The sequence below is a fragment of the Mesocricetus auratus genome, unplaced genomic scaffold, assembly GCF_017639785.1.
Source record: "Mesocricetus auratus isolate SY011 unplaced genomic scaffold, BCM_Maur_2.0 Super-Scaffold_100030, whole genome shotgun sequence".
Taxonomy (NCBI): Eukaryota; Metazoa; Chordata; class Mammalia; order Rodentia; family Cricetidae; genus Mesocricetus; species Mesocricetus auratus.
Window position 1 is genome coordinate 4769307 of NW_024429211.1, and position 20799 is coordinate 4790105.

General features: G+C 39.0%; 1 long non-coding RNA gene, 1 other non-coding gene and 1 pseudogene across 22 annotated transcripts in view; all 3 read left to right on the top strand.

Moving 5' to 3' along the window:
* Positions 1-20799, top strand: part of LOC106022184 — a 202162-nt gene that overhangs the window by 172822 nt on the left and 8541 nt on the right. For 19 of the 21 annotated variants that reach the window (XR_005871914.1, XR_005871913.1, XR_005871919.1 and 16 more), the window contains one exon: positions 89-160. The exons of 1 other annotated variant lie outside the window; for it this stretch is intronic. This is a non-coding gene — a long non-coding RNA (uncharacterized LOC106022184). Of the gene's footprint in view, positions 1-88; positions 161-15813; positions 15934-20799 lie in introns of those variants that run through there. One more of the 21 variants, XR_005871920.1, reaches the window with a different exon arrangement.
* Positions 217-290, top strand: LOC121134815 (annotated as a pseudogene).
* LOC121134999 lies at positions 7543-7608 on the top strand. Its single transcript, XR_005872192.1, has one exon. It is a non-coding gene; the product is annotated as a small nucleolar RNA SNORD109A (small nucleolar RNA).

Consider the following 20799-nt stretch of genomic DNA (forward strand, 5'->3'; position numbering starts at 1 on the left):
CATTTCAATTCCTCTGACACTGACATGACATTTTGATGACGCTAAAATTCCTTGACTAAGAAAAGTGATTCTGCATGATCCCTTACAGGAACCTAATGCCGTTTGACCATTTGTCTGAAGCTCACCAAGACTTACGTTATAGATGGTCTTTGTCATCCGGGTAAGCAGCACTGTTTGTGTCCCACTATGAGGTATAGCTATGCCTTCTGAGGACGAGGTTCTGTGAAAACCAATGTCATGAAGAGAGGTGATGACATAAAAATCATGCTCAATAGGATTATGCTGAGGCCGAGGATAAAGGACAGGGGAGAAATGGGGGCCTAGTCTACTCAGGCCATTTTCATAGGCCAGTGCATACTTTGCCAATTTGTTCACAGCTCCTCTCTCTCTATCACTGTGTTCCTTGGGTTCAGTTCAGTGTTTAACTGTGGGTGTTTGCCTCTGCTTCCATCAGTAACTGAATGAAGGCTCCAGGATGTTTATAGACCTCAAGTTCATTATCAGGAATGAGCATTCAAAGTGGTCTCTCCACTATTGCTTAACTTGCCAATTGGTGTCATCCGTTTAGATCACTAGAGGTCACACTTGTGCCTGATCTGTCTTCTAACCTATGATTCACTCTTCCCCATATTCTACCCCTCCACTCAACCTTCCTGTTCCCCCATGACCTACTTTCTTTTCCTCTTCTCCCCCTCTCTTCTTCCCAGCTCCTACTCTCCCCCACCCCTCGCCGTGTTCCCCAACTGTTCAGGGGATCTTGCCTCATTTCTCTTCTCTTGGGTACCATGCATATCTCTTAGGTTCTTTCCTGTTTCCCAGACTCTCTGTCAGTGGAAATACAGACTGGCACTATCCTGATCCATGTTTGTCTTTTTGTGACTGGGTTACCTCACTCAGGATGGTTTCTTACAGTGCTATCCATTTACCTGAGAATTTCAAGATTTCATTGTTTTTCCTGCTGAGTAATACTCCACTGTGTAAATATACCACATTTTCTCTATCCTCTCTTCAGTTGAGAGGCATCTAGGTTGCTTCCACATTCTGGCTATTACAAATAATGCTGCTATGATCATAGTGGAGCAGATGCCCTCGTTGTATAAATTTGCCTCTTTTGGATATATGCCTAAGAGTGGAATTGCTGAGTCTTGTGGTAGATTGATTCCCATTTTCCTGAGGAATCTCCATTCTGATTTCCAAATGGCTGTACGAGTTGGCACTCCCACCAGCAATGGAGGACTGTCCCTGCTGGCCACATCCTCTCCAGCATAAATTGTCTTCAGTGTTTTTGATTTAGGCCATTCTGACAGGAGTAAGATGGTATCTCAACATTGTTATGATTTGCATTTCCCTGATGTCTGAAGATGTTGAGCACTTTCTTAAGTGTCTCTTGGCCATTTTAGCCTCCTCTATTGAGAATTCTCTATTTAGTTCTGTACCCTACCTTTTAATTGGATCCTTTGGTATTTTGGAGATTTGCTTCCTGATTCCTTTGTAAATTTTGAATATTAGCCCTCTGTCATATGTGGGGTTAGTGAATATCTTTTCCCATTCTGTGGACTGCCTTTTTGTCTTGTTGAGAGTGTCCTTTGCTCTACAGAATCTTTTTAGTTTCAGGAGGTCCCATTTGTTTATTGTCGATCTCAGTGTCTGTGGCACTGGTGTTATGTTCAGGAAGTGGTCTCCTGTACCAACTCATTGAAGAGTATCTCCCACTTTCTCTTCTAAGACTTTCAGTGTGGCTGGATTTATGTTGAGATCTTCGATCCATTTGGACTTAAGTTTTGTACAAGGCAATAAACATGGATCTATCTCCAGTCTGCAGCATACCAGTACCCAGTATACCAGCACCATTTGTTGAAGATGCGTTCTTTTTTCTATTGTATAGTTTCAGCTTCTTTGTCAAAATTAAATTGTTCGTAGGTGTTTGGGTTAAAATCAGGGTTTTCGATTCAGTTCCATTGGTCTACCTGCCTATTTTTGTGCCAATACAAGCTGTTTTCAGGAGCATAGCTCTATAATAGAGCTTGAAGTCAGGGATGGTGATGCCTCCTGAAGTTCCTTTATTGTATAGGGTTGTTTTGGCTATCCTGGGCCTTTTGTTTTTCCATATAAAGTTGATTATTGTTCTTTCCAGGTCTGTGAAGAATTGTGCCAGAATTTTGATAGGGATTGCATTGAATCTGTAGATTGCTTTTGGCAAGATTGCCATTTTTAATGTTGATCCTACCATTCCAAGAGCATGGGAGATCTTTCAATTTTCTGGTATCCTCTTTGATTTCATTCTTTAAAGACTCAAAGTTCTTGATATATGGGATTTTTACTTCCTTGGTTAACATTATTCCCATATATTTGATGCTGTTTATGGCTATTATAAAGGAGGATGTTTCTCTGATTTCTTTCTCAGTCACTTCATCATCTGTATATAATAGGGCCACTGATTTTTTTGAGTTTATCTTGTATCCTGCCTCTTTGCTGAAGGTGTTTATCAGCTCTAGGAGTTCCTCTGTGGAGTTTTTCGGGTCACTAATGTAAACTCTCATGTCATCTGGAAATAGTGAAACTTGACTTATTCTTTTCCTATTTCTATCCCCTTGATCTCATTTGGTTGTCTTATTGCTGTAGCTAGAACTTCAAGTACAATATTGAAGAGATATGGAGAGAGGGGACAGCCTTGTCTTGTTCCTGATTTTAGAGGAATTCCTTTGAGTTTCTCTCCATTTAGTTTGATGTTAGCTGTTGGTTTACTGTATGTTGCTTTTGTTATATTCACGTACGTTCCTGTTATCCCTGATCTCTCTAGGACCTTTATCATGAAGGGGTGCTGGATTTTGTCAAAGGCTTTTTCAGCATCTAGTGAGATGATCATGGGGTTTTTCTTTCGCAGATTGTTAATATGGTGGATTACATTGATAGATTTTCTAATGTTGAACCATCACTGCATTCCTGGGATGAAGCCTACTTGATCATGGTGGATGATATATCTGATGTGCTCTTGAATCCTGTTTGTTAGTATTTTATTGAGTATTTTTGCATCGATGTTCATGAGGGAAATTGGTCTATAGTTCTCTTTCTTAGTTGTGTCTTTGTGTGGCTTGGGTATCAATGTAATTGTAGCCTTGTAAAAGAGTTTGGCAGTGAGCCTCCTACTTCTATTGTGTGGAATATTTTGAGAAGTATTGGAATTAGCTCTTCTTTGAATTTCTTGTGAAATTCTGCACTTAAGCCATCTGAGCCTGGGCTTTTTTGGGGGGGGAGACTTTTGATGAGTGCTTCATTAAGGGTTATAGGTCTGTTTAGATTGTTTATCTGCTCTTGATTTGTTTTTGGCAAGTGATATCTACCCAGGAAATTGTCCATTTCCTTTAAATTTTCAAATTTTGTAGAGTACAGATTTTCAAAATATGCCCTGATGATTCTCTGGATTTCCACAGAGTCCGTTGTTATGTTCCCTTTTTCATTTCTGATTTTGTTAATTAGCATGCTCTCTCTCTCTGTCTTTTGGTTAGTTTGGACAGAGGTTTGTTTATTTTGTTCATTTTCTCAAAGAACCAACTCTGTTTCATTGATTCTTCTCAATGTTTTCCTGGTTTCTATTTGTTTGATTTCAGTCCTCAATTTGATTATTTCCTGGCATCTGCTCCTCCTGGGTGAGTTTGCTTCTTTTTGTTCTAGAACATTCAGCTGTGCTATTAATTCTCTAGTATGACTGTTCTCCAGTTTCTTCATGTGGGCACTTAGTGCTATGAACTTTCCTCTCAGCACTGCTTTCAAAGTATCCCATAAGTTTGCGTATGTTGTGTCTTCATTGTCATTGAAATCGAGGAAGTCTTTAATTTCTTTTTTTGTTTGTTCCTTTACCCAGGGATGGTGCAATTGTGCATTGTTCAATCTCCATGAGTTTGTAGGGTTTCTGCGATTTGTGTTATTGTTGCATCTAATTTTGATGCATGGTGGTCTGATAAGATACAGGGGGTTATTCCATTTTTTTATCTGTGGAGATATGCTATGTTTCCTATTATGTGGTCAATTTTAGAGAAGGTTCCATGTGGTGCCGAGAAGAAGGTATATCCCTTTGTATTTGGGTGGAATGTTCTATAGATGTCTGTTAAACCCTGTTGGGTCATAACTTCTATTTGTTCTTTTGATTCTTTGTTAAGTTTCTGTCTGGAGTTCCTGTCTAGCGGTGAGAGCGGAGTGTTGAAGTCTCCTACTATTAGTGTGTGAGATTTATGTGCAATTTGAGCTTTAGTAATGTTTCTTTCCTGAATGTATGTGCCTTTGTATTTGGGGCATAGATGTTTAAATTTGAGACTTCGTCTTGATGGACTTTTCCTTTGATGAATATGAAATGACCTTCTTCTAGTTTGTTAGATATTAGGAATGCTACACCTGCTTGTTTCTTGGGTCTGTTTGATTGGAAAATCTTTTCTCAACCCTTTACTCTGAGATAACATCTGTCTTTTATGTTTAGATATTTCTTGTATGCAGCAGAAGGATTGTTTCTGTCTTCCTATGCATTCTGCTAATCTGTGTCTTTTTATAGGCAAGTTGAGGCCGTTGACATTGAGGTATATTAATGAACATTGATTGATGATTATTTTTTGTGCTTGATTTATTGGTAGTGAAGGTATTTTGTTTAGTTTCTCCTCACTTTTTCTTTTAGTATTTTCTAAAGTGGGATTATATATTGCCTGTGTCCTTATGAATGTAGTTACCTTCCTTGGATCTAGGTTTTCCTTCTAGCACTTTCTGTAGTGCCGGATTCATGGATATGTATTGTTTAAATTTGGCTTTGTCTTGGAATATTTTCTTTTCACCATCTATGGTAATTGTTAGCTTTGCTGGATATAGTAGTCTGGGCTGGCATCCTTGTTCCATTAGTGTTTGTAGGACATCTGACGAGGATCTTCTGGCTTTCGTCATTTCCATTGAGAAGTTAGGTGTAATTCGGATAGGTCTGCCTTTATATGTTACTTGGTCTTTTTCTTTAGCTGCTCTTAATGTTTTCTCTTTATTCTGTATGTTTGATATTTTGATTATTATGTGGCAAGGTGACTTCTTTTTCTGGTCCAGCCTGTTTGTAGTTCTGTAATATTCTTGTATTTTCTTAGTCATATCCTTCTTTAGGTTAGGGAAGTTTTCTTCTATGTTTTCTGTACTTTTGAGCTGTATTTCTTCATCTTCTTCTATACCTATTATTCTCAGGTTTGGCTTCTTCATGGTGTCCCATATTTCCTGGATATTTTGTGTTATGGATTTGTTGGTTTTGAGATTTTCTTTGGTTAATGACTGTATATCCTCTAATGAGTCTTCAACACCTGATATTCTCTCTTCTATCTCTTGTATACTATTGGTGATATCATTTACCCAGCTTTTCTATTTCCAGAATGCCCTCTTTCTGTGTTTTCTTTATTGCTTCTCTTTCAGCTTTCAATCCTTCAACTGTGTGAGGTGTTCCCTTCATTTGTTTGATTGTTTTTTCTTGGTACTCGCAAGATTCTTTGAGAGATCTGTTTATTTCTTTTGTATTTTCCCCCCATTTCATGGATTTTTTGTTTGTTTTTTCCTTCTATTTCTTTAAGGGATTTCCTCATTTCTTCTTTTAGGGTCTCTATCATCTTCATAAAATAATTTTAAGGTCTGTGAAGAATGATATTCAGTTTTTTATAATGTGTGTATTTAATGAGGAGCATGTTCCATTCAGAAACCTTATAGATTGCAAACAGGTACAATTCCAACTAAATCCGAGCACTTCACTAAGATCCATGCCTCCGCAAAACACTCCCATGATAACACAGAGAGCTAGGTAGTTGCACACAGACTTTAGATACAGAAGCAGACACACTCAGGTTCTCAAGTGTTATGCTGATGAACCACAAATGATATACTCAGAATCATGGTAATCCATACAAATGAAGCTCAAACAACATTTTTTTATTTCGCTGAGATACCATAAAATGAAATCTTTAGGAGTTCTGATATGTGTTGAATGGATACCTGTATCTAAAAATATTTAATGAAAAGGAAACTGAATAGAGAAACTGGTCCTAGCATTGTGGTAATGTACCCAGTTCTCACAAAGAATCTATCAAGGGAATTCTAGGTTGCTGTGCAATTCTCAAGACCTTATAGAAAATGCCATTCTTTCAGAGTAAAGAAGTTTACCATCTCATTTACAAGTGCCACTGTCGAATATTCTGGAAAGATTCTATGTTAGGAAGGGCATCCAAAACACTGTTGTTGTGTAAGGCTTCAGCCCTACCCCAAGCAACAAAACCCATGATTATACACACCAAAGAACTTTTGCATTTCCTGGATTATCTTAATATGGACATAAATATCAGAAAGAACATCTGACATCCTTTGTCTGAACACATTCTCATTATGATTTTACAGCCAGGTATAGAAGAATTCACAACTAACATATTTGGTATAGGTGCCATAACCTGTCTGTGTTTGAGAACCACCTCCTCTACCACTTCATGCTAGATTTAGCAGTCAGGACACAGTTCCATCCGTGACATTTTTTCATTTATATTTTGCTGCAGGTTGGAATTGCAAATACCTTTCCCCTTTCAGGCAGAGGTGGCAGGCTTTGAAACTTATTCTGTTGTATAGATACCTCCTTATTATGACTTGTGAATTCTTTGCCTTTTTTATGAGAAAGCATTTAAAACTTGTATTTAAGCCATGTGATAACCTTTTACTACACTTTTTCACAAAATTTGAGCATGAGGTTAACATCAGGAAGCCCATGATCAAACATATTTGTAAGAAATAATGTCAAAAAATAACGTTTTCTTTTTAGGAAGACTTACAATTGAACTTTTGGAAATTTAGAAGAGTATTGAACATGGTAGTGTAGCATAGAAAGACCTCATCCAGACAGAAACACACACACCAAAAGGCCTGCACTTAAAATGCTTCTGATATTACTGTAGGCACTACTTATCATATAAACACCCACTAAGTGATGGCATTTGAGTACACACTGCATGATTCTACAAAGTTTTGACTGTTACCTGACAAAATAGAAAATCTGTACTGCATTGTGAAGCACAGGACATATTCATTGGTTATGTATGGGAGATGAGGATGAAATCACAGGGGAGATCAGGAGGAGGAGGAAGAAACATGTAGTAAGCATATCGTGATAAATATATTTTTGTAAAATACAAAAAGATGGAATGCCTCTTAAAATTTATAGAGGATGTCCTTTGTCATTTTTGGTGTTTTTTCTTAGTACTTTATCCACTTTTCACGGAAAGCACACTTCTGTTCATAAATTGAGCCCATCAAAAGCTCAGGGAATTTTTTGTCTTTTTTATAATTAATTCTGGCAAATTGAACATTGATAATTTTCGATATGTTTAAGTTTACGAGGAAGGAGACCATTCTATATGTGGTTCAGTAAGTCTGATCAGAACATGAGCAACAAGCCAGCTGCACAGTCCTTACCATCCATTTCAAAGTCAAAGTGAGTAGCTATTCAAGCTTTCCTGTAGCATTGGAAAGTTTCATGTGTTAAGAGAGGGCTTGCCTGAATCATTGATGAGAAGAAGTATCTGAGGATGGTCATTAACTCATACAAATGTCAATCTGAGGTCCAGATACGTGGTCATCTTGGCAGCAGTGATGTTTCCCGAATGTGACTAGTAATTTTCCCTTTTGTAGGATGACAGCTTACTGTAAAGATAAGCAGCACAGTTGATGAGGGTATAGATAAATATTTATTGTGGCAAGTAATTACAAGAGAAAACTGGCAACCAAGGTAAATATGGGATCTGATGTGTCATATATATGTCATAAATATATATAATATATATTTATATGTTAGTTGAGTTTCATTTTTGATGGTTTCCTGTAATTGGAGAACAATGAGGTTAATTCTGTACCATCATGAAAAAATTCTGCAGTCTTGATGTGTAAGACAACTCTCTGCATACTGAGAATAAGTAACTAAATTGAGAGGCTCTGTAAAGTTTTAAGTACAATGAGAATGATGTACAGCTCTGCCCTTTATACAGAGTTGTAAGAGCTTTGAACTACATTACTTATATTTTGTGATTTATTATTTGCCTTACCTGATTGTTTTTGCATCAGTGTAAAATGATAGAACTCCAGAAATAGGCGTTTTTCTCAAAATATGCTGAAGAATCCAAATTGTTTCTTTATTATTTTGATTATCTCTGTTTTGGGAATATTGTTACCAATTGTTCCCAAAAAGTTACTACAAGCCATTAGCCTATATTCATTATCCTTGCATTAGGAGGAAATTTCATCATTATTTAAATGTACAATAATTTTTCTGGGTCTCTTCCAATTAGTTGAAAAAGCCTTAACTTATTTTTAAATATCAAATCAGAAATCCTATACTTATACATTATCAATTTTTAATTCTGTTTGTGTGGATGGAACATCCATTCATTATGCTATCCTCGCCGTGTATTAATATTTCTGTGTGGTATTTTCTAGATGGTAAAATAACCAGAATGCAGTATAGCTTTGGGTCCACATGGTTCAAATATGTTTCTAATATTCTGTTTATCACATATTCTAAATCTTTTTCATCCTCAGCAGATAGTATTCATCAACTATTTAGGTCTTTGTCTAATTTTAAGGCCATATTCAAGTGTTTTAAATCATGTAATTCTCTGAAAATTGTCTGTTGCTGAGAGATTTCTCCAAGTAGTTTTTGAAGATCATTAAGAGTCTCATAACAGCCGGGCGGTGGTGGTGCATGCCTTTAATCCCAGCACTCGGGAGGCAGAGGCAGGCGGATCTCTGTGAGTTCGAGGCCGGGCTGGACCGATAGCCTCCGAAACAATACAGAGAAAGCCTGTCTCGTAAAAACCAAAAAAAAAAAAAAAGAGTCTCGTAACGATCTTTTCTGATCTGAGCTTTCTGCAGTCTAATTTTCTGTGAGTCCATTTCATACCCTAAATAATTACTGGTATTTCCTCATTATATTTTTTTCTGTAGCAATTTTTAATCCCTGGTGAGTCAAAGTTTACTTTACTGCTTCAAACATCTTCTCCAAAGTACCTTTATTTGAAGCAGACATTAATATTTCGTATATATAATGATATATTTATGATGATGGAACTTGTTTATAAACGATTTCCAAAGGTTTTGCACAAAATACTGGCATAAAGTCGGACTATTTAAAAATTATTGTGACAACACCTTCCACTGAAATTGTTGTACTGGTTGAGAATTCTCATAGTTAGGTACTGTGAAGGAGAACATTTCTCTGTTTTTCTTGTAGTGATATAATGAAGAAGCAATCTTTTCAATCTATAACTACAATTGCCCAATCCTTAGGTATTAGAAAAGGTAGTTGCAACCCAGGATGTTGAAAGCCCATAGGCTGAATTACCAGGATGATAGTTTTCATATAAGTATCCACCTTCCAATTCCAAGACTTTTTGAAAACAAATACAGGTGAATTCCATGGACTGTTTGATTCTTCTGTATGTCCAACATTTAGCAGTTCCTGAACTACGTTTCCAAAGCCTCTAACTTCTCAGGGACAATAGGCCATTGACCTAAACAGATATGTTTATCTCTTATCCATTTTAAGGGTAGAACTTTTTGTTCCTCTGTAAGTTTGGCATTTGCAGCCTGTTTCTGTACAGCATGTATGTTTGACATCTGTTTTCTGTGTCTTTTTTTTTTTAACTTTCAAATTTTATTGAGCATGTTTCTGGGGCAAAATATGATTCCATCAGTTAACAATGTGAACATGGGTACATCACTGCTCCTTCAGTATTTTTCTGAATCTGTGTTAGGATAGATCATATACTTGGGATCATAAGTCTCTGGGTCGTATAGCTGGCTGAAGGGCTCTGAAAGAAAAAAGTGAACACTTACTCAGAAGAGGTTTCTCCACTGTTCTGAAGCTAAACGACATACCTTTCCAGTTGTAAAGAATCCAAGTTATCTTCTTGTTATCAGGTGACCATTGGTGTTCTTGAAGAAAAGGGCATTCAACCCTGTCACTGAACTTTTTCTTTTCTTTTTTTTTTTAGTTTTTTTTTTCTATAGCCATTTTTTTTATTCTTTTTTTTTAAATTTAGATAAGAAACAAGGTTGCTTCACAAGTCAGTTCCAGGCCCCTCTCCCTTTCCCTCCCCTCCTCCCGTGCCCTCCCCCCATCCCCCCCCCCGTTATCCCCTCATTCCCCCAGGGAGTGTGGGGCCCTCCATGGGGGTGTCCATAGTCTGTCATTTCATATAGGGCAGGGCCTAGACCCTTCCCCAAGAGTTCAGGGTGAGAGTGCACCTCACATTGTTCTATGGGAGTCCAAAGTCCCTGTGTATACTAGGGATGGGTACTGATCTGTTGCCCAAGGCTCAATAGATTACCTAGGCCTCCTCTCTGACACCCAGATTCAGGTGGTCTTGATCAGTCCCATGCTGGATTCCCAGGCTGATGCTCAGTACTTAACCAAGGGAGTCTGCCTCTTCTTCGATCAGCCACTAAATAAAGTTTCTGTTTCCCAGACCCTCTGGCCATAGGATTGTAGGCTGGCACTCCCCAGATCTATGTCTAAAATCCATATATGAGAGAGCACATGCCATGTTTCTCTTTTTGTGACTGGGTTACCTCACTCAGGATGGTTTCTTCTAGTGTCATCCATTTGCCTGTGAATCTCATAATTCCATTATTCTTTTCTGCTGAATAGTACTCCATTGTGTAGATGTACCACATTTTCTCTATCCACTCTTCCGGTGAGGGACATCTAGGTTGCTTCCAAGTTCTGGCTATTACAAATAAAGCTGCTATGAACATAGTGGAACAGACATCTTTGTTGTATGAATGGGCATCTTTTGGATATATGCCTAAGAGTGCAGTTGCTGGGTCTTGTGGTAGGTTTATTCCCATTTTTCTGAGGAATCTCCATACTGCTTTCCAAAGTGGCTGAACCAGTTGGCACTCCCACCAGCAATGGAGGAGTGTCCCCCTTTCACCACATCCTCTCCAGCATAAATTGTCATTGGTGTTTTTCATTTTAGCCATTCTGACAGGAGTGAGATGGTATCTCAGAGTTGTTTTGATTTGCATTTCCCGGATGGCTAAGGATGCTGAGCACTTTCTCAAGTGCCTCTCAGCCATTTTAGACTCCTCTATTGAAAACTCTCTACTTAGTTCTGCAGCCCACTTTTTAATTGGGTCCTTTGATGTTTTGGAGACTTGCTTCTTGAGTTCTTTGTAAATTTTGGAGATCAACCCTCTGTCAGATGTGGGATTAGTGAATATTTTTCCCATTCTGTGGGCTGCCTTTTTGTCTTGCTGACTGTGTCCTTTGCCTTACAGAAGCTTCTCAGTTTCAGTAGGTCCCATTTATTAATTGTTGATCTCACTGTCTGTGCTACTGGTGTTATGTTCAGGAAGCTGTCTCCTGTACCAATTCATTCAAGGGTACCACCCACTTTCTCTTCTATGAGGTTCAGTGTGGCTGGATTTATGTTGAGGTCTTTAATCCATTTGGACTTAAGTTTTGTGCATGGCGATAAACATGGATCAACCCGCATTCTTCTACATGCCAGTCTCCAATTATGCCAGCACCATTTGTTGAAGATGCTTTCTTTATTCCATTGTATATTTTTAACTTCTTTGTCAAAGATCAGATGTTCGTATGTGTGGGGGTTAATACCCGGATTTTCAATTCGATTCCATTGATCTACCTGTCTATTTTTGTGCCAATACCAAGCTGTTTTCAGGACTATAGCTCTATAATAGAGCTTGAGGTCAGGGATGGTGATGCCTCCGGACGTTGCCTTGTTGAACAGGGTTGTTTTGGCTATCCTGGGTCTTTTGTTGTTCCATACAAAATTGATTATTGTTCTTTCAAGGTCTGTGAAGAATTGTGCTGGGATTTTAATGGGGATAGCATTGAATCTGTAGATTGCTTTTGGCAGGATTGCCATTTTTACTACATTGATCCTACCTATCCAAGAGCATGGGAGATCTTTCCATTTTCTGAGGGCTTCTTTAATTTCTTTCTTTAAAGATTCAAAGTTCTTATGATACAGGTCTTTCACTTGTTTGGTTAGCGTTACCCCAAGGTATTTTATGTTGTTTGTGGCAATTGTAAAGGGTGATGTTTCTCTGATTTCTCTTTCAGCCCTTTTATCATCTGTATATAATAGGGCTACTGACTTTCTTGAGTTGATCTTGTAGCCTGCCACTTTGCTGAAGGTGTTAATCAGCTGTAAGAGTTCCCTGGTAGAGTTCTTTGGGTCATTGATATAAACTATCATATCGTCTGCAAACAGTGAAAGTTTGACCTCTTCCTTCCCAATTTGTATCCCCTTGATCCCCCTTTGTTGTCGTATGGCAGTAGCTAGAACTTCAAGTACCATGTTGAAAAGGTATGGAGAGAGTGGACAGCCTTGTTTTGTTCCTGATTTTAGAGGAATTGCGTTGAGTTTCTGTCCATTTAGTTTGATGTTGGCTGTTGGTTTACTGTATATGGCTTTTATTATGTTTAAGTATGTCCCTGTTATCCCAGATCTCTCCAAGACCTTTATCATGAATGGGTGTTGGATTTTGTCAAAGGCTTTTTCAGCATCTAGTGAGATCATCATGCGATTTTTGTTTTTCAGCTTGTTTATATGGTGGATTACGTTGATGGATTTTCGTATGTTGAACCATCCCTGCATCCCTGGGATGAAACCTACTTGATCGTGGTGAATGATTGTTTTGATGTGTTCTTGGATCCGATTTGCCAGTATTTTATTGAGTATTTTTGCATCAATGTTCATGAGGGATATTGGTCTGAAGTTCTCTTTCTTGGTTGTATCTTTGTGTGGCTTGGGGATCAAGGTTATTGAAGCCTCATAGAAAGAGTTTGGCAAAGACCCTTCTGCTTCTATTGTGTGGAACACTTTGAGAAGAATTGGTATAAGCTGTTCTTTGAATTTGTGGTAGAATTCTGCACTGAGGCCATCTGGACCTGGACTTTATTTGGTTGGGAGACTTTTGATGACAGCTTCTATTTACATAGGGGTTATAGGTCTATTTAAATTGCTTATCTGTTCTTGATTTAGTTTTGGCAAATGATAGCTGTCCAGGAAGTCATCCATTTCCTTTAAATTTTCGAATTTTGTCGAGTATAGGTTTTCAAAGTATGACCTAATGATTCTCTGGATTTCCTCAGAGTCTGTTGTTATGTCCCCCTTTTCATTTCTGATTTTGTTAATTTGCGTGTTCACTCTCTGCTGTTTGGTAAGTTTGGACAAAGGTTTGTCTATCTTGTTGATTTTCTCAAAGAACCAACTCTTCGTTGCATTGATTCTTTGTATTGTTTTCCTGATTTCTACTTTGTTGATTTCAGCCCTCAATTTGATTATTTCCTGGCGTCTACTCCTCCTGGGGGAGTTTGCTTCTTTGTGTTCTAGAGCTTTTAGCTGTGATGTTAATTCTCTGGTATAACTGTTTTCCTGTTTCTTCATGTGAGCACTTAGTGCTATGAACTTCCCCCGTAGCACTGCTTTCAAAATGTCCCATAGGTTTGGGTATGTTGTGTCTTCATTCTCATTGAATTTGAGGAAGTCTTTAATTTCTTTTTTTATTTCCTCTTTGACCCAGGGATGGTGCAGTTGAGCATTATTCAATTTCCATGAGTTTGTAGGTTTTCTGCAGTTTGTGTTGTTGTTGAATTCTAATTTTAAGGCATGGTGGTCTGATAAGATGCATGGCGTTATTCCAATTTTTTGTAGCTGCTGAGGTTTGATATGTTGCCAAGTATGTGGTCGATTTTTGAGAAGGTTCCATGTGGTGGTGAGAAGAAGGTATATTCTTTTTTATGTGGATGAAATGTTCTATAGATATCTGTTAATCCCAGTTGGGTCATTACTTCTATTAGACCCTTTGCTTCTTTGTTGAGTTTCTGTCTGGTATTCTTGTCTAGTGGTGAGAGTGGTGTGTTGAAATCTCCCACTATAACTGTGTGGGGCTTTAGATGAGATTTAAGTTCTAATAATGTTTCTTTAACGAATGTGGATGCCTTTGTATTGGGGGCATAGATGTTCAGGATAGACACTTCATCTTGGTGGGTTTCACCTGTGATGAGTATGTAATGACCTCCTTTATCTCTTTTGATTGATTTTATTTTAAAGTCTAGTTTGTTAGATATTAGGATTGCTACCCCTGCTTGTTTCTTGGGTCCATTTGATTGAAAAATTTTTTCCAACCTTTAACTCTCAGGTAATGTCTGTCTTTGAGGGTGAGGTGTGTTTCTTGTATGCAGCAGAAGGAAGGGTTCTGTCTTCGAATCCATTCTGCTAGTCTGTGTCTTTTTATGGGTGAGTTAAGGCCATTAATATTGAGGGATATTAATGACCATTGATTGCTCATCCTTCTTCGATTTGCGATGGTTTTTGTTGGTGGAATTATGGGTGGAATTTCACCCCTTTGTTCTTTTGGCTGTTGGTAGAGAGGGATTCTCTAATGCTTATGTTTTTCTGGTTGTAGTTAGCTTCCTTGGGTTGGAGTTTTCCTTCCAAAATTTTCTGTAGCGCTGGGTTAGTGGACACATATTGCTTGAATCTAGTTTTGTCATGGAATATCTTGTTTTCTCCGTCTATAGTGATTGAGAGCTTTGCCAGGTATAGTAGTCTGGGCTGGCACCCATGGTCTCTTAGTGTAGGTAGAATATCTATCCAGGACCTTCTGGCTTTCAGAGTTTCCATGGAGAAATCAGGTGTAATTCTGATAGGTCTGCCTTTATATGTTACTTGACCTTTTTCCTTAGCTGCTCTTAATATTCTTTCTTTATTCTGTATGTTTGGGGTCTTGATTATTATGTGGCGAGGGGATATTTTTTTTGTGGTCCACTCTATTTGGCGTTCTGTAGGCTTCTTGTACCTTCATTGGCATGTCTTTCTTAAGGTTGGGAAAGTTTTCTTCTATGATTTTGTTGAATATGCCTTCTGCCCCTTTGAGGTGGATTTCTTCTCCTTCTTCTATACCTATTATTCTTAGGTTTGGTCTTTTAATGGTGTCACATAATTCCTGGATGTTTTGTGTTAAGGATTTGTTGGATTTAAGGTTTTCTTTGGTTGATAAATCCATTTCTCCTAGTGTATCTTCAACACTTGAGATTCTCTCTTCCATCTCTTCTATTCTGTTGGTAATGCTTGTATTGGTAGTGCCTGACTGTTTGTCCAGCTTTTCTATTTTCTGCCTTTCTTCAGATTGTGTTTTTTTAATGTCTCTATTTCGGTTTTCAACCCTTGCAGCGTTTGCATTGCTTCTTGCAATTTTCTGTTTATCTGTTCGTCTGTTTGTTGCCTTTTATGAACTTTTCGGTTTGTTCTTTCTTCCATTTCTTGCATTTTTTGGTTTGCTTTATGTTCCATTTCTTGGATTTTGTGCTTTGTTTCTTCTTCCATTTCCTGCCTGTTTTCTGTGTCTTACAAATTTTTTCTACCACTAAGAGATTGTCAATGATTCATATCTGATACAGTAGGAATGTTAATCTGAGTATTCCATTGCTATAATAAAGCACAACCATCTTACTATCATGGTAACACATTGAGTATATTGTACTTTTTTGATGATGATGTCCAAATAGTTTTTCTATGATTTCCCTGTCTTGGCACTTATGTTTTGATTCACGGAATATTGGTCACATTCATCCCCTTTCTGTCCATTGGCATTTAAATGACAGAGTCTAGAATTCCCTTGTCAAGTCAATGAAATGTTCAACAACTATTACTCATTCCTCTGGGCTTTTTCACTGAAAAGACCCCAGTTATATGAATGGCATTTTGTAAAATCTATTTTAACCACCGGTTTCTCAAGCTTTCTGCTCTTAGGAAATAAGACATCTTAAATCCTACTGTTCCGAGCGAGCCCAGCTTCAGGTGAGATCGGGTCCCTGGCCGGGACCACCCGCCCATCACCCATCCCCCTCCATCTTCGGGGCCGCTCCCGGCTTCCAGAAGAACCGCCCACACAGGCCCCTCCAAGACCCCAACCCAGCGAGCCCAGCTTCAGGTGAGATTGGGTCCCCGGCTGGGACCACCCGCCCATCACCCATCCCCCCATCTTCGGGGCCACTCCCGGCTTCCAGAAGAGCCGCCCACACAGGAAAGAGATCAGCGCCTCCAAGACCCCAACCCAGCGAGCCCAGCTTCAGGCCCCTCCAAGACCCCAACCCAGCAAGCCCAGCTTCAGGTGAGATTGGATCCCCGGCTGGGACCCCTGCCCATCACCCATCCCCCTCCATCTTCGGGGCCGCTCCCGGCTTCCAGAAGAGCCGCCCACACAGGAAAGAGATCAGCCCGTCCAAGACCCCAACCCAGTGAGCCCAGCTTCAGGTGAGATCGGGTCTCTGGCCGGGACCACCCGCCCATCACCCATCCCCCTCCATCTTCGGGGCCGCTCCCGGCTTCCAGAAGAACCACCCACACAGGCCCCTCCAAGACCCCAACCCAGCGAGCCCAGCTTCAGGTGAGATTGGGTCCCCGGCTGGGACCACCCGCCCATCACCCATCCCCCCCATCTTCGGGGCCGCTCCCGGGTTCTAGAAGAGCCGCCCACACAGGAAAGAGATCAGCCCCTCCAAGACCCCAACCCAGCGAGCCCAGCTTCAGAAGAGCCGCCCACACAGGAAAGAGATCAGCCCCTCCAAGACTCCAACCCAGCAAGCCCAGCTTCAGGAAAGAGATCAGCCCCTCCAAGACCCCAATCCCAGCGAGGCCAGCTTCAGCTTCAGCTGCAGTAAGGAAGGAGACCAGTGGAAACAGAAAGCCCCCACCAGCACCCACTGGAAGAAGAGATGGGAAGAAGACAGAATAAGAGATCACTCAGCAATAGAAACACCAACACGACCCCACCAGAATCCAGGGATCCAACACCAGCAAGATCTGAAAAGCACTACATAGATGAAGAAGAGGAGACAGACCTTAAAAGTTATTTCATGAAGATGATGGAGAGCCTCAAAGAAGAAACGAGGAAATCCCTTAAAGAAATAGAAGAAAAAACAAACAAAAAAAATCCATGAAATGGGGGAAAAATTCAAGAAATAAACAAATCTCTCAAAGAATCTAAAGAGCACCAAGAAAAAACAACCAAGAAAATTAAGGAAACAGCTCAAACAGTTGAAGGATTGAAAGCTGAAATAGAAACGATAAAGAAAACACAGAATGAAGGGATGCTGGAAATAGAAAAGCTCGGTAAACGGTCTGGAATTACAGATGCAAGCATCACCAATAGAATACAAGAGATAGAAGAGAGAATCTCAGGTGTTGAAGACTCATTAGAGGACATAGCATCGTCAACCAAAGAAAATCTCAAAACCAACAAATCCTTAACACAAAATATTCAGGAAATATGGGACACCGTGAAGAAGCCAAACCTGAGAATAATAGGTATAGAAGAAGGTGAAGAACTTCAACTTGAAGGTACAGAAAACATATTCAACAAAATCATAGAAGAAAACTTCCCTAACCTAAAGAAAGATATGCCTATGAAAGTACAAGAATCTTACAGAACACCAAATAGGCTTGACCAGAAAAAGAAGTCACCTCGCCATATAATAATCAAAACATCAAACCTACAGAGTAAAGAGAAAATATTAAGAGCAGCTAAAGAAAAAGGCCAAGTAACATATAAAGGCAGACCTATCCGAATTACACCTGACTTCTCAATGGAAACGATGAAAGCCAGAAGATCCTGGTCAGATGTCCTACAAACGCTAAGGGAACAAGGATGCCAGCCCAGACTACTATATCCAGCAAAGCTCTCAATTACCATAGATGGAGAAAACAAAATATTCCATGACAAAGCCAGATTTAAACAATACGTATCCATGAATCCAGCTCTACAGAAAATGCTAGAAGGAAAACCTAGAGCCAAGGAAGATAACTACATTCACAAAGACACAGGCAATATAGAATCATACTTTACAAAACACTAAAAGAAAAAGGGAGGAGAAACTACACAAAATAACTTCACTAACAATAAATCAAGCGCAAACAAGGATCACCAATCAATGGTCATTAATATCCCTCAATGTCAATGGCCTCAACTTACCTATAAAAAGACACAGACTAGCAGAATGGATACGAAGACAGAACCCTTCCTTCTGCTGCATACAAGAAACACATCTCAACACCAAAGACAGACGTTATCTCAGAGTAAAGGGCTGGGAAAAGATCTTCCAATCAAACGGCCCCAAGAAACAAGCGGGCGTAGCAATCCTAATATCTAACAAATTAGGCTTCAAATTAAAATCAATCAAAAGAGATGAAGAAGGGCACTTCATATTCATCAAAGGAAAAATACATCAAGACGAAGTCTCAATTTTAAATATCTACGCCCCAAATACAAAGGCACCTACATTCGTGAAAGAAACATTACTAAAGCTCAAAATGCACATAAAATCTCACACACTAATAGTAGGAGACTTCAACACTCCGCTCTCACCGCTAGATAGGACCTCCAGACAGAAACTTAACAAAGAAACAAAAGAATTAATAGAAGTTATGACCCAACTGGGTTTAACAGACATCTATAGAACATTCCACCCAAATACAAAGGGATATACCTTCTTCTCGGCACCACATGGAACCTTCTCTAAAATTGACCACATAATAGGAAACATAGCAAATCTCCACAGATACAAAAAAATTGGAATAACCCCCTGCATCTTATCAGACCACCATGCATTAACATTAGAATTCAACAATAACACAAATCGCAGAAACCCTACAAACTCATGGAGATTGAACAATGCACAATTGCACCATCCCTGGGTAAAGGAACAAATAAAAAAAGAAATTAAAGACTTCCTCGATTTCAATGAGAATGAAGACACAACATACACAAACTTATGGGACACTTTGAAAGCAGTGCTGAGAGGAAAGTTTATAGCACTAAGTGCCCACATGAAAAAACTGGAGAACAGTCATACTAGAGAATTAATAGCACAGCTGAATGTTCTAGAACAAAAAGAAGCAAACTCCCCCAGGAGGAGCAGACGCCAGGAAATAATCAAATTGAGGGCTGAAATCAATCAAGTAGAAACCAGGAAAACATTGAGAAGAATCAATGAAACAAAGAGTTGGTTCTTTGAGAAAATCAACAAAATAGACAAACCTCTGTCCAAACTAACCAAAAGACAGAGAGAGAACATGCTAATTAACAAAATCAGGGATGAGAAAGGGGACATAACAACGGACTCTGAGGAAATCAAGAGAATCATCAGGGCATACTTTGAAAATCTGTACTCCACAAAATTTGAAAATTTAAAGGAAATGGACAATTTCTTGGATAGATATCACTTGCCAAAACTAAATCAAGAACAGATAAATAATCTAAACAGACCTATAACCCCTAATGAAATAGAAGCAGTCATCAAAAGTCTCCCAAACAAAAAAAGCCCAGGCCCAGATGGCTTCAGTGCAGAATTCTACCAGAAATTCAAAGAAGAGCTCATTCCAATACTCGTCAAAGTATTCCACACTATAGAAGCAGGAGGCTCACTGCCAAACTCTTTCTATGAGGCTACAATTACCTTGATACCCAAGCCACACAAAGACACAACTAAGAAAGAGAACTATAGACCAATTTCCCTCATGAACATTGATGCAAAAATACTCAATAAAATACTTGCAAACCGGATTCAAGAACACATCAGAAAAATCATCCACCATGATCAAGTAGGCTTCATTCCAGGAATGCAGGGATGGTTCAACATTAGAAAATCTATCAATGTAATCCACCATATTAACAATCTGCGAAAGAAAAACCACATGATCATCTCGCTAGATGCTGAAAAAGCCTTTGACAAAATACAGCACCCCTTCATGATAAAGGTCCTAGAGAGATCAGGGATAACAGGAACGTACCTGAATATAATAAAAGCAATATACAGTAAACCAACAGCTAACATCAAACTAAATGGAGAGAAACTCAAAGCAATTCCTCTAAAATCAGGAACAAGACAAGGCTGTCCACTCTCTCCATATCTCTTCAACATTGTACTTGAAGTTCTAGCTACAGCAATAAGACAACCAAATGAGATAAAGGGGATACAAATAGGAAAAGAAGAAGTCAAACTTTCATTATTTGCAGATGATATGATAGTTTACATAAGTGACCCAAAAAACTCCGCAAGGTCACTCCTAGAGCTGATAAACACCTTCAGCAATGTGGCAGGATACAAGGTAAACTCAAAAAAATCAGTGGCCCTATTATATACAGATGATGAAGTGACTGAGAAAGAAATCAGAGAAACATCACCTTTTACAATAGCCAAAAACAGCATCAAATATCTGGGGATAATGTTAACCAAGGAAGTGAAAGACCTGTATATCAAGAACTTTGTGTCTTTGAAGAAAGAAATCAAAGAAGATACCAGAAAATGGAAAGATCTCCCATGCTCTTGGATTGGTAGGATCAACATAATAAAATTGGCAATCTTGCCAAAAGCAGTCTATAGATTCAATGCAATCCCTATCAAAATTCCATCACAATTCTTCAAGGACCTGGAAAGAACATTAATCAACTTTATATGGAAAAACAAAAGGCCCAGGATAGCCAAAACATCCCTATACAATAAAGGAACTTCAGGAGGCATCACCATACCTGACTTCAAGCTCTATTATAGAGCTATAGTCCTGAAAACAGCTTGGTATTGGCACAAAAATAGGCAGGTAGACCAATGGAACCGAATCGAAAGCCCTAATTTTAACCCACACACCTATGAACACCTGATTTTTGACAAAGAAGCTAAAACTGTACAGTGGAAAAAGAAAGCATCTTCAACAAATGGTGCTGGCA